This window comes from Natator depressus, chromosome 14 (genome assembly GCF_965152275.1).
Source record: "Natator depressus isolate rNatDep1 chromosome 14, rNatDep2.hap1, whole genome shotgun sequence".
Taxonomy (NCBI): Eukaryota; Metazoa; Chordata; order Testudines; family Cheloniidae; genus Natator; species Natator depressus.
Window position 1 is genome coordinate 18,176,821 of NC_134247.1, and position 14,757 is coordinate 18,191,577.

General features: G+C 45.8%; 1 protein-coding gene across 11 annotated transcripts in view; it reads right to left on the bottom strand.

The window, feature by feature from the left end:
* Window positions 1–7,561, bottom strand: part of TNRC6C (trinucleotide repeat containing adaptor 6C) — a 584,197-nt gene extending 576,636 nt beyond the window's left edge. For 4 of the 11 annotated variants that reach the window (XM_074970988.1, XM_074970984.1, XM_074970981.1 and 1 more), the window contains exon 1: window positions 6,491–6,694. The gene's annotated coding sequence lies outside the window, so the exon portion shown is untranslated. Of the gene's footprint in view, window positions 1–6,490; window positions 6,695–7,508 lie in introns of those variants that run through there. The other 7 variants (XM_074970982.1, XM_074970991.1, XM_074970986.1 and 4 more) reach the window with 5 other exon arrangements.
* Window positions 7,562–14,757: the final 7,196 nt, after the last annotated feature.

Sequence of the window (14,757 nt, forward strand, 5' to 3'; positions counted from 1 at the left end):
ATCCCACTCTTCCCAGTGGGAACCCCCACAGCCTGTTCGCTGGCAGATCATCTTTACCAGGGGAACATCCCTCACTCCCCCTGGCCCTCTCATGGTTCCTCTGAGTCCAGCCCTCCAGCCCCAGAGATGGTAGAAGATAAGCTCCTCTGCTGGTCCCCTGCCTTCAGCCTTCCCTGGTCCTTGGCTCTGGCTATCTAGCTTAGAGCCAGCAGGAATCTCCCTCTGCAGCTTCTCCTGCCTTTAGCCTTCTCCAGCCCTCTGCCTCTAGCTCTCAGGCTTGGGGATATTAGCCAACAAACCCACTTGCTGTTCTCCTACCTTCAGCTTTCTCCCAGGTCCCAAACATACAGTCTCTGGCTGCTCTCATCTGCCCTGACTCCCTCTCAGGCAACTCTGATTCACCAGGCCTCCCCCTGTCTCTGATTCTCCCTAGTCCTTTATAGGCTTCAACTGCTCCCCTACGCTCTTAATTGGCCAAATGGACAGGAGCAGCTGTCCTGGCATAAAGGAGATGGACCTACTTTATTTACAGGGGCCAACCACCCTGTACCTAAGGCACGTAGCAAAATAAAATAAAATGCCTCACTGTGGTTGGAAAAAGAGAGGTATTTGCATCCTGAAAGGCTTAGAATGTCCCTCAAGATCCCAGTGATTTGGACTCTGATGATTTGATCCAAGTGTTTAAAAAGCGCTATGTTCTCCCCCCAAAATTCCTTAGCTAAGAAAGAAAAATTTCACTTAAGAAACCAACATGAAGGAGAAAATATAACCAATTTCCTGGGTAATCGTACAAAGCTGCCCACTACATGTCATTTTGGTAGCCATCCAGGAGAAGACGTTGAGAATCACACTTTAAGATAGATGTGAACAAACTGGAGAGAATCCAGAAGCAAACACCACAGATTATTATAGGTCAGGTGTTCTAAACCTCTTGAGGAAAGATTGAAATAATTCACATATTTAGTCTAGAGAAGAGAAGGTTGAAGGGGGACATAATAGTCTTCAAATATGTAAAACATTGTTATAAAGAGAATATATGGAATGTGGTTCTATTTATACCATATGCTTCCCACTTACATTGTTTAACTGGTGGTCAGACTATGGAGAGAAAAAGTTCTGTCTGAGCAGCTGGATGGTTCAGCAAAAGTGATCAGCAGGGAAATAGTTAGAAATAGTGACATTCAATGTGCCATTAGGTTTCAGAGTTAACACCCCATTCTTATCAGATCACAACTCCCTGAGCTATTCAGGCTGTCTGCCAGCAGGCTGAAAAGAGTACCCTGCATAACTTCACCATCAGAAGAGATGGAAACTTTTAAAGAAAGCTCAATTTTTGAAGGTGATGAGTCTGCCCAAAATATGCCTGTATGATGTATCATGGTAAAGCCTGTTGAGATCCGCTTTGTAGGAAAGGTGCTACCCAAAGTACGGACTAGGTTCAGGAGGTCTAAGCAACCTCAGCTTCTGCTGAACAGAATCCAAGTGCAGAAGAATGATCAGCATCTTGAGACACTGGGCCTTGAAGCACCGTGACTTTGATGCTTATTCATAATCAAAAACTTATTGGCAAAACAGCAATCCAAGATGCAGAACAGGCGGGATTGTCTTCCAACACAAAAACCAAAGCAAGAGGTTTGCATGCAAGCATCACATTTGCAATTCTGATTGTCTAATAGGAAACGGCTCCTAAAGGAGGGAGGGGCAGGAAGGAAATATTACAGCAACATTATTTTGTTACACTAATTACCAATAATGGCACATACTAAGATACCAACCACAGTCAATTCATTTTAAAAGCTATATAATAATGTTTAGGATAAGGAATTAATTTTTACAACCACTGAAGCAGATTTACTTGTACAGTAATGCAGAACTGTAATACAGATTTATTACAAATTACATTTCCTAACTCAAGTGGTTGACTTGAAGAGGCTTGGCATGATACAAAGGAAGGCACCCTGTGGTAAACAGGGGATCTTCAACAATGCACAGGTGCACTCCGCCCAGGAATGGGAGGCATTTAGGGTGCTGTTAACCCTTTCCTAGCCACCATGCCCCACTCGGCAGAGTACCAATTCTCTTACATTTCAGTGGCAAGAGGAAAATGTACATCCCTAATCACCCATTTCATCTTCCTAGCTATAGGAACGAAAGCATGGATTCTCAATCTGGGGTTATAAATATGTGTCACGGGGTTGCAATCTCCCTGCACTTCCAATAGGCTAAACAGGATAGAAGATCCCAGTATGGAAAAGGTAATGGGAATGGGGTCTCAGCACAGAGCAGGTTGAGATTAAGATCCACTGCTCTGAAGCCTGAATATAACAAAGGGTTAAAAAACCCTCAGATTAGATACAACTGGATCTGTGCATTTGGCTCCATTTCCAGTCCCAATGTCCCATGTGGCATGCCTGCTTCAGATGAACAACAGATTATGACCACGGAAGTGACAGTGCACCTGTTTTGCTTTAGCACCCAAGTGCAGGTTGCATATGCCCACCTTTACAGTCAGAGTCACCTTTACATGGTGAAAGTGGGCATGCAAAAGACCTGGCCAGGACAAGACATGTCTGGCCCTTTGTAACATGATTGGTAAGTTTAATCACATGGGGGAAGAGGTTTTTTTTTTAAAAAAAGGCAAAAATTTCAAAACTAGAATTTTTCCATTTAAAAATATATATTGTGACAAAGTTCCTGCTCTACCTTGCACTTATTGGCAGATTTGCTCGCCTTGGAGCTTCACGGCAGCCCTCAGCTTGGCCGTTTTTCTGAATTCACAGGCCAGGTCGACTCCTCCTGTGTCTGACCAGGAGTTGGGAGGATTTGGGGGGAACCCGGGCCCACCCTCTAGTCCGGGTTCCAGCCCAGAGCCGTGTGGAATGCAACTGTCTAGAGTGCCTCCTGGAACAGCTGTGCAACAGCTACAACTCCCTGGGCTACTTCCCCATGGCCTCCTCCCAACAACTTCTTTATCCTCACCATAGGACCTTCCTCCTGGTGTCTGATAATGCTTGTACACCTCAGTCCTCCAACAGTCCGTGTTCTCACTCTCAGCTCCTAGTGCCTCTTGCTCCCAGCTCTTCACACGCACACCACAAACTGAAGTGAGCTCCTTTTTAAAACCCAGGTGCCCTGATTAGCCTGCCTTAATTGATTCTAGCAGCTTCTTGATTGGCTGTAGGTGTTCTAATCAGCCTGTCTTAATTGTCTCCAGAAGGTTCCTGATTGTTCTGGAACCTTCCCTGTTACCTTATGCAGGGAAAAGGGACCTACTTAGCCTGGGGCTTATATATCTGCCTTCTATTACTCTCCTGTAGCCATCTGGCCCGACCCTGTCACAATATCCATAGAAAATTCAGAAAGCACAAACCTGCAGTTAAACGAAAGACACCTGTGAATTTACAGCCGTTTCTGTAGAATTTCATGCACGCTTTTGTTTTAAACCACTCTACTGTAAACATAAAGGTGAAAATTCTGCCCTCAGAAAGTCAAGTCCAGATCCACTGGTATCAACAAGATTGATATACACATAACTGAAGACAGAGAAAAGCCAGAAAATAGTCAGTTGGTATGTAGGACTCCAAGGGTACAAAATCCACTATCAGGAATGGTGAATAGTTTGGATAAAGTACAGACCATCACAAACCTTTGCCCAAGATTCAAACCAAACCCAAATGGACCCTTTTGTTGAATATCAAAGTGATCAGACTCCTTTTGCTTTCTTCTCCCTCTTCACTTCCTGGTTCCAGCTAGGCCCTAAAGTAAAAGCATCAGATTCCTGAGAAAGGATGGCTGAGGTATTTTGCACCTACACAGAAGCTGGGATGGTCGTCTGCCCATTTTCTGAAAAGGCTGATCTTGCAAGAGTTCCAGGTCCAAATATGCAGTGCCAAGGGATTTGGTTGAGCTTCCAATGGGCAGGTCAGGATTAAGAGGTGTAAGAGCTAGAGCAGAGGACTGGGAGTCAGAAGACTTGGGCTCAACTACCCTGGTGACAGGTACGGTATAAACATCAAGTGAGATATAACCACTCTTTCCCAGATCTGCCACTGAGTTGCTGCATAGTCTTGTGGGGGGGGGGCTCACTTAACCCTTCAGGCCTTCCATTTCCCTATCTGTAAAATGGGAATAATACTCTCTGATTAAAAAACTCGCAGATCCTCAGAGGAAAGGATCTGTATAAATACAAAATATGATGTGAATGGCATCTTCTCAGGTTCCCCCTTCAGTAATCTGGATCCTTTCTTCACAGCTCTATGACTTCAGTTTCATGGATTGGAGCTGAAGGCCTCAGAGCTGTCCCAGAGCAAGTAGGGCTGTCATGGAGAAGCTTTTACACTGCATACCCCGCAGCTCATCAGGGAACCTGTGCTCATAGAGAATGTTGGCTTCACATTTCCTTTTCATTGTTGAAATTGTACAAAAAGCTACTCACCCTTACAAGAAACTGACCCAAGAGGCTTTTGGTGGAGTCACTGTTGAGAAAGTCCCGATGAAACCAAGGCAGCAACAGTTTCCACTGTCTCTGAAGGTCTCTACCTCACTGCTGGTGGACAAATGTCCACATTACAAAATCCACCAACAGCACCTTTGGTCGTGGTCTTCAGGCTACATGATAAGGAATGAAAATGTAATGTGTGTGGAGTCTGAACTTTCTTTTCACTCTCAAGGTATTCCCTCTAGAGCAGGGCATCAGGGAGTGGTGTGAAGAGAGACTTGCCTTGCTACAGATTGCGAGGTATCTGTCGATAAGCAGAGAACTATTGCCAGAGACCCTATTCCCCTGCCACCAAAAGGAGAGACAAGTATCCTGCAGCCTGGAGAACTGGGCCCCAGGGTTGTAAATCAAACATTTTTCATTATTAGTTTACCTTAAAAAATAATCATGCCATTTTTTCAAAATTTCCCCTTATTTTACAATACCTTAAATCCAATAACTTTAGTGACAATTGGCACTCACAGATCCCCCTGTCTATACCCAGTCAGTTGAGAAAGGTTTCCTGAGAGCCGTTTCCCTATCACAGGTGTGCAGAAATTCGTAAGGGTTTTTAAAAAGCCTTGCCTGTGACATCTGACCTTTTGTACACAGGCACCAAACAAACAGCTCTCTCACAGAGGAGGGAGAGTGACCAAGGAGGAATAGATCCAACAAGCTTTTTCTCTTCTGTGTTGTATTGGATGAATTGCTAAGGGGCAGTTTTGCAAAGCATCCCCCATTGTGCCAGACACATGGCAAAGGCCACATTATGAAGCCATCACTTGACAAAGCTCAGCCTTAGCCGCAGAAATACATATTTTATTTACAGAATTTGACCAATTTTGTTTTTATTTCATTTTTAATCATTCCTATATGGAGACCCCTTTGCGTTAAGTTTTATTGTGGGAGCGCAGTGCCTGGAGGGAGATTCAATAGCTTAGCTGTAAAGCCCTGAAAAAGGGAGGATGGGGAGGGAGTGGTTTCTCGTGTAAATACTGGAGAGACCGTGAACTCCCGCTGATGTTTTCCTAAGCTCCAGGATAAATGAGACTTTCTTAATACTTTCCCCACTGCAAATAAACAGATGGGGAGCCTCTGACATGTGACTTGTGCTGACCTATTCATCACAGCATCCCAACTACAGGTAACAGTTATTACAGCTAATTATTGGCAATTACTGCCACTGGGCTAGTAGGTGTGTTTCCCCAATAACTTCCAACAACTAGCGGGGCTTTGAGGGAGGCTTTACTGCCTCAGCCCAGCCAGCCAGCCATTTCCCCCCAAAATGGCAACTCTGTTTCACACCATGGCATCATCACAGGACAACCGAAGGGATGGGCATGGGGGGAACAAAACCCAAACCCACAAACCTATGGGGTTGCTGACAACACATTTTTTGCCTCCTGAGTATGGCGTGTGGAGTGGGGACCCGTTTCAATTCGAACAATTCTCCCTTTCTCTCCTGAAAACCTTTACGCAATCAAGTCTAGTTTCCCGCCCTCCCCCCCAGCCTCTCCCTTACATGGATATAATTCAATTCAGACAAAAACACAAGTGCAGCCAGTGCTTTCCCCACATATAAAGTGTACAGCAGTGGGCTGAGGAATGGACCCTTTGAGAAATTCATATGCCAGCCTTCCAACTATTGTCATTTCATTCTGTGTTTGTAATTGTCTGATATTACATTGTTCCCTGCCGGAAGATTAATTAGCTAGTCTTACCCACAAACATACCATCCCTCTGAAACCCTCCAGGAAGCTGGAGTGTTGCCAAGTCTCTCGTATTTGCTATTCTGGCTGGCAGCTGCTACTGTATCTAAGAAAGCCTCCTATTCTCCCTTAACAACAGTTGCTGTGCCAACTGACCCCCTTTTTTTCCCTCCCCCTTCGCTCCTAAGTCCACCACCAAAGAGGTAGCTAAGTTTCAATGCCGCAGGCCGGGGATAAAGAGGGGAGGAAGGGGGAAAAATACCGCCCCACACAAACCAACCCTCTGATTGGCATAATTACTCACACTCATTAAGTATGGCTGCATTGCATATGCAAATCGAGCGAGTCAAGTGCACAGGGCGCGTCAGGCTGCCGGAGCACCAATAATGCCTTTCAGATTCCTCAGTTCTGTCTAGCGTTGGGAAGAATGTGAGCGAGATGGCATCTCACAGGCTGGTGTGCCGAACTGACAGAAAACAGCCTTTGCATTCAAGCTAAAGACCTACAGCATTAACACCAAGATCCTTGAAAAGAGCGAGGGGGGAGGACGAGAGAAAGAGAGAGAAGAAAATGGGGGGGGGGGAATGGAGGTGGGTGTGTGTGTCAGGGAACATCGCCAGCCATTTTGGATCGAAGGGAAACAGTGGGGCAGAGAGAGGGAGACACGCAAACCTGCCTGTCTATACTTCCGCATCCCCACACCCCCGCCCGTTTCCCCCCCTCCCCAACCCATTGCCCTCCATCGTAATCAATGCTCAAGACTTTTTATTTTGCAGCTGCCATTAGTGAAGACAAGGGCACTGTGCATACTACAACTGCTTATTGTGTGCACTCTTGGCAAGGCGCCTGATCCACCGCTGAACACCTCGGCATGCCAGGCAGTATATTTTCCGCTTTTGTTTTTTTTTCCCCTCCGCCCCATTCTCCCTCGCCCTCTCTCTCCCATCTACCACCCCCTTTATTTATTTTATTTTAAATGTGGTATCCAGACAATCTGAATTTCGCAGTCGCTGACCGTACAAAATGTTTAAAGCAAAGGGGGACTGTTTTGTTTTAAGGGGAGGAGAGTCATGAGTCTCTCTCCAAAGACAACGTGCAAATAAAAGACATACCCTTTTGCGTTAGCGACTGGCATTCACGTCCGTACTTACAAGCCTCTGCCCCCACCTCGTTTGTATGCTGCCAAGGAATGGACTGCCGGCATACATTGTTGTTTTGGGTTTTTATTTTTTTCCTTTTAAAGCTTAAAAAAAATTAGAAAAACCACGTTTAAATTCCAATGCGCTCTGTAAACCAATGCTAATTAACCAGCAGGAAATTACCTTGCAGATTGGATGCCTTTGCAGAAGGTCCTTGAGAAGTTATGCTCGCCTCCTAAAATTGCCACATCGGTTAAATTTTCTGGGGTTTTTTTTCCCCCCAGTTTGCTCTTTTGCCAGAGTCAAAAAGTAAAAGCGCGGGCCCGCTCGCCCTCCCCCAACCTTCGCTGGATTTCCAGCTGTGGTCCCCTTCAGGGCAAAGGCAGTAAGAATTTGCAATATAGGAGGTACTGCATGTGAAAGCAGGTCATGTTTAAAAAGGAAAAAAGAATAGCAAGCCTGCAATACCAGTAGTAACAGCTATGAGCAAAAATGAATATACTGGACTCTTTACAGCCTGACACAGTTTTAGGTCCGGCACCCCACATACCTTGCCCATTTCCAATGTCAAACCCCAGAGACAGTCTGTATCTAAGAAGGCAGCAGCAGGCTATTTTGCTTCTTTTCCTCACCAGACTCAACACTGTGGGTTTAAAGTTGGAAAGAAAAAGGGGGCTTTGTTACAACAGATTGTCCTGCCCCTCCATACATTCCCCCTAGCCGACCCCCTGCAAAAAATCCCAAAGCAAAACCCGTGCACTGACTCTTAAGGGAAAGATGCTGCGGTGTTTGTTTGGAATGGGCTATACACTAGGGTGCACTAAAAAATTTTTGAACCATGTGATCCAAAGGCTGCAGGAAATGATCAGATATTATCATGGGGACTAATTAAGTTCCACCGATAGAACGGAGAAGCTGGAGTGTACTACTGTCCCCCTCGGTAGGGTCCCCCCTGCCTTTTCCTGCCATCCTGGTGTACTACAGGAACGTGAATTAAGCCCTGATGAATGCTGTATTAATTAATTACATGAAGACATTCGTGGGCGGGGGGTGAGGATGAGAGGTAGTGGGGGAATTTGCACTATGCAAATGACCTGAGGAGGGGCAGTTATAAATTTGTCTCCTATTGTTTTCTCACCAGAAGGTACAGAGTGGAGACAGTGTGTTAAGTCAGTGTGGCTAACCTGCAGGCACCAGGCACAGCATCAGTGAGACTGAAAGCCATCTGTTTTGTACCATGGAGATGAGCTGTGGGAATAGGATCTCTCAAAAACTAAAGCAAGAAGGGGGGGGGGGGAGAGGAGTTCATACAGCCCACAGCTCTGTGCCGCCATCTTCTTTCACTGAGAAGGATGGATATGAAATCAATTTCACACATTCTGAAATGGCTGTTCAAAAGGGTTTTGCTCTCAGGAAGTTAATGGGATGAGCTCAACGGAGCCAGCCAGTGTTGGGGAGGGTTGTAAGGTTTTGTTTGCATATGCAGATTGTTTACTAAGCCAAAATATTAAACCATTACAAAGAAGAAGAATCAAAGCTCAGAGTATAACATCAATGTATATTCTCCACCCTCTTGCTCGCATGCCGCTGATCAGAGGAACAGAAGGGCTGACCTATCATAATGGGTGGCTGGGACTTGGAGAGAAAAACATTTTTTGCTCAAGTGTGAGTGAACGTATTGCTGAGGCTGAATTGCACTGGCCAGCATAAGGCATGAGATGGAGCTCCCTGATGCACACAACCCTAGCAGTGCACACTCAGTCCCAAAACACTACACCCAAAGCCATTCCAGTAGCACAACCCTCTGGATATTGCCAGTGAACTAACTCCAAACCTAGCCTGCTACACCAACACTGTCCCCCCTCCGATTCTGCCAATGCACGTCAACACTGAGCCCACTGCATCCCCTGCTAATCCAGTCCTAACCCCACCCCCTCAATTTGTTTGGAAGGAAGTTTTGAACTTGGGTCTCCAGAGGTGAAAGCTTGGCATATTCACCCCACAGCACCATGATTCCATGAAGGGCTGTTGACTTGAGTTGCCCCTGTAGTCTGCTCAAGATCATACAGCCCACCTAGCTCTTTTTCCCCGCAGCTCGCACATCTCACCAGTCTTCTCCTCACTCTGCCTCTCTCAATCTCTTGTTCTCCCATGTTAAATTTCTCACCCAAGCGCTATTTGTAATTACCCTAGAAAATGGAGCCATAGCTGACAACAGCTGTTGCCACAGCCTTATACACGTTGACATGCTGGAGAAGTCCACTAGGGTCCCTCTCTCCAGAGGAGAGCCACACATCTGGATTACCCCTGCCAGAGTCAGCTGAACCCTCAAGGTTCACAGTCTTTTCTCTCAAACCCCTCCCCTGACAATATCATCACCAGCAAACAATGTGCTATGCAAAATACTTCATAGGTTTTTCAGAGACAATTCCAGGCGGTGGCCCTTGTACTTCAAGTGCTCTTGCCTCCTTGGCTATGAAGTAGTGCTGGCATTTTAAACTAGAAAATAAATTCTTCCCAGGCCATTCCCCTACACATAAATCTCTCAAGTATCCCCAGTTTTGAGGGACCTCGCTCATTTAAGTCCCAGAGTTAGCAAGGTCCCACATAAATTTGGCATCCCCTCACTTTTGTTGCTGAGGATTATTTACATTAGAACAAACGAACCATGGAAGAGTGGTTAGAGAGTCATTTATGCCGAAGGAGAGAATCCCTCATTATTTTAGGCTTTCTTAGTGAATAACTTGTGTCCCCTCGTCCTGGGTTTCCATCACAGTGTGTCCCACATTTGTGCCTTGTCAGGTTGAAAGGTATGTGGCTTCTGCAGCACCCCCATAAACATTTATCAGGGCTTGTGTACACAGAGACTTAGCTTGTGGCAAGCCAAGGTGTAAATCTACAGCAGTCAAAGCACACTAGGGACATTTTTGTGCACAGTAGCAGAGTCCACATGGCTAGTTAATGCGTGGCTAGCTAGTGAGCTGTAGATTCACCATCTGGTTTGCTGAGCACTAAGTCTCTGGGTAGACAAGCCCTCGGAGGGCAAGGCAGAGGGTGGAGCATGACAGGGGATGGACACATGTTGTGGGAATCCCTGTTTAAATATTGGCAGCTCACCCCTGGCTTTACTTTCAGCACTATTTTCCTAAACAGGTCTCTTTCTTCGTCACACCTTACTAGTACCAGCTTCTCATAATCGTTTCTATACTATTCATGCCTCCAGTGCTGTTCCTAACTATTTTGCTTCTCCTCTTGGACCTCTACTCCCCAGAATGCTATCCTCCTCCTCCTCCTCCTTCTCATTTATGCCATAATTTAAAAACTGTCTTCAAACCTCTTTCTTCTCTGTTGCCCTGAAATTGCTATAGAGGGAGAATGAGGGTGCAAAGCACTGCAGTTGTGGCTAGCAGTTGTGGCTTTGTCTGTTGCTATTGCTCATGATGTGCTAGTTTTCACACTGTTTCCTCTCTAACACTCACTCATCAGGTGTTATAAAAACAACATCATTTAATGTCTATTTCTTCAACACATTTTAAGTTTTTTTATTAAATGTATTCACATTAAAAATAAAAACGCCACCCTGTCTAAGTGACTGTCCTTATTATTGTACCAATCCTCCTGTTAATTTTGGATTTTATACCGGGACACAGAACAAGACTACCAAGTCGCTTTGCAAACAACAAAGGCTTGCCTTCTAAACATTCCTTGCAAGAGCTCTTATTTTCCAAAGTTTTCCACTTCAAGGAGTAAAAGTTGTGGTTAATGTCTTGAAAGAGAGAGTTCAGAAATAGAAGAGACCCAGAGATAGGCAAAGAAAGTTATTAGAGGTATGGGGAGGCTTCCAGAAAAGAGAAACTTCACCTTCCACTCCAGGTTCAAGATGCACTTCCTCGACCTGCTTTCTCAAAGCACTACAAACTTATGCTGGTATAACTACGTCACTCAGGGATGCGGAAAATCAGTTATACTGACCATAGGCGCCAACTCTGTGGGTGCTTCGGGGCTGGAGCACCCACAAGGAAAAAATGGTGGGTGCTGAGCACCTACCAGCAGCCCCCCAGCAGCCCCTCCCCAGTGCTTCCCACCCACCGGCGGGCCCCATGGATCAGAGCCTCCTCCACCCCTGCCTGTTTCGTGGTGTGCAGGAGGCTGGGAGGAAGCGGGGAGGAGCGAGGACGCGGCAAGCTTGGAGGAGGGGTCGGAACTGGGCGGGGAGAGGTAGGGGCGGGAAAGGGTGGATTGGGGGCAGGGTCTGGGGCAGAGCTGGGGTCGAGCACCTCCTGGCACTTTGGAAAGTCAGTGCCTGTGATACCGACCGAACATCTGGTGTAGACAGCGCTAAGTTGACAGGAGGGCTTCTCACACTGACATAGCTACTGCCTCTCGAGGAGGTGGAGTATGTACGCCAACAGGAGAAGCTCTCCCATTGGCTTAGGTAGCATCTTCACTAAGTGCTGCAAGTTGTAAACAAGCCCTGACACACACAGAGCAGCATGTACATTCTAAAAAAACCTAAAAACAAGCCCTACCAAAATAAAACCCTCCGGTGCACACACAGTTATCTCCTTAGAGAGAGGAGGCGAGAGAGAATGAACCGCATGTGACAGATATTAGTCATGTTGTTTAATTCACTACTGGAAGGTGCTCAGACATTACAGTGATGAACACAGTATACGAAAAGCCTATATAGAAGATTGAAAGATGGTGACTATTTTAGTTCAGAGAGGAAACAAATTAAGGGCAATATGAAAGAGATACACAAAATAATGATTGGGATAGGAGTGCCAGACCTACTTCTCTATTTACCCTTTCTCAGAATATAAGAGCAATGGGGAAGTCAATGAAGTTGAAAGGCAACAAATTAAAACTGTGAAAATACTTTAAAAAAAACATAATGCATAATTGCCCGGTGAAGCTCACTGCCACAAGATATTAGTGAGGTCAAGAAATTAGGAGGAGTATAAAACCCAACTAGACTGTTCTATATAATGAAAACATCCACAGTTCAATTATTTTTAAACTTATCTAATGTAAGGGATACAAACAATCATATTTTACCCAGTAACTGCCTGGGGTTAGGAAGAAACGTGTCCCTGTGGGCAGGTTATATGGGGTTCCTTGAATCTTCTTCTGAAGCATCTTATACTGACAACAATCAGAAAGAAAATACTTGACTTGAGGGAGCACTGGTCTGATCCTGTATGAAAATTCCTGTGGTCCTAGGACTTATGAAGAAAGATTAAAACTAAAGGAGTGTGGTCTAGTGGTTAGAGTAGAGTAGGAGCCAGGTCACCTTGGATCTGTTCTTGTTTCTATCACAGATTCGTTATATGCCTTTGGACAAATCACTTTCTCTCTCTTCCCTCAGTATCCTGGGCAGCAGAACAAGGATTACCCAACCCCAACCTCACAGCTGTGTTATGAGGCATAAAGCACTTTGAGACCCTTGGATTAAAGTCTCTATGTGCAACATATTTTTTATTAAATATGAACAGCTTGGCTAAATGACAGCAACTAAAGGGAATACGATCACAGTATATAAACACCGAGAAAGCAAAGAGCAGTTGGGGGGAGGGTAATAAAGTGGTGTAATATGAAGTAAAGGGAAAAACTAAAGTGGGGGGGATATTAAGGATGAATATCAAAAAAATGTATGTAAGCCCCCCTGTTTCAATCTTAAAAGTGGACTGGACATGCCACTAGACAGCATGCTGTGCTAATACGTGAAGAGGAGAAATTCTGCATTAGACAGGGGATGGAGCTAACAAGTCTTTTCTATCGCCAATTTGCAGGATTCTGTGAAATTGTTTAGACACTGTTAATAACCCAGTATGTCCATTGCCAGGGCAGCCCGTTTCTCCATAGCGAGTGGGGGCAGCTTAAATTTAATCCTCTGGCTAAACGAGGAAAACGCCACATTTCCAGAGTAACATACAAAACGTACAGTGGCTCCAACAGATGCTCTTTGTTGTCTCTGGACCACAGCCCCTCTCAAATCCACCATCTCTTGGAAGCCCTGCCAATGGGCCCTGAACTAGGAAGCCAACACTTAGTGTATACCTTTTGGCTCCCTTTGTCTGTGACCTTTTCCTTCTCTCTGCTTGTCCTTTAACTCTCCCCTGAGTCTTAGCTACTTCTGTCCCTTCAGCATAAAACCAACTATTCCTGAGCTATCTCAAAACCCGTCACTCCCAAATCTGTCCCCCAACAGCTCTATCCACCTCAGGTATCTCTATCAAAGTCCATAAGAACTTCTCCCTCCCTGGGGTTCCTGACCCTTCAGTCCATCTGCCTCTTAGGCCTCCTCCCAGGCAGTGTGGAGTAGTTGTTATTGTTAGGTTAGGATAGGGGATGCTCCATTTTGGAAGGTGGGCCTCTGGTCAGCAGGGTGCAATCCACACCAGGCTGTAGCTGCCAGTACTGCCAGCCCCTAAAGTTTGAACATCACCAGTCAGACCCCAAGCAATCATGGAGTTTGGCCCTAAAATTGTATTTAAAAAAATCATAAAACAGAAAAGGTTTTAGTGTGTGATATGATCTGTCTCCTGATTTCTGACACACACCCCTGTCTACCCCCAGTGCATGTGTGTGGCATGACCGTATTGCCAACTCTCCCACATTTAGAGGGTGCAGGAGTGCTCACTGGAAGAAAGATTGAACCACACCGATGGGTATAAAATGCTGCCTAACAGTGCCAAGTTTCCAGCTTCTCCCTGAAGCCAAAAATCCAAATTAATTCATCCTCCTCAGCCCCAGACATGCCCATCCCCCACATCCCTTCTACCCCAATTCTGTCCCCAGAGCACCTCTGCTCCTTTTGCAACTCCAGGGCTCTCCAGTCCCCTCACACAGACCTGGGGCTGAGGACAGCTGCAGCATGGGCTTCTTCGCCCACTTCCTAGGCCTGGAGGGAAGGTGCTGCTCCAGAGATTCTTCACCCCCTTTCCCCTTCCCCAGGGCCAAAGGAGCAGAGAGCAGACTGATCCACTGTCCGTAATGAGGAAGAAGGGAGCAGAACCACCTTGAACTACTGGGCTCTTTCTGCTCCTTCTTCCCCTCTTATGAAAATTGGGGGGAGGAAACTCCCTGCAAATGGGGGCAGAGGAATAGGAGGGGGAGTAAGGGGAGGTACTGAGACTTGGTGGGGGTGGGGGCGGTGGGGAGACAGCCAGCTCCAGCCTGGAAATGAGAGTCCTGGGGTTCCTATCTACTCCCAGGCCCGTTCCAGCCCCTATGGGTCCTGTTCCCTGCTCCTGACCTAAGAGGCCACAAATACTGTATAGTGTATATGGGACCCTTAGTCACAGCCTTTAAAGGGAATTCAATTAGAATTGGTTACCTTTAAAGAAATTCTTAATTTGTTTTTTTAAACAAAAATAAACAAAATTGTGAAAAATTTTCATTTTGGTCAGTTTTCCATTGTTTTTATTGT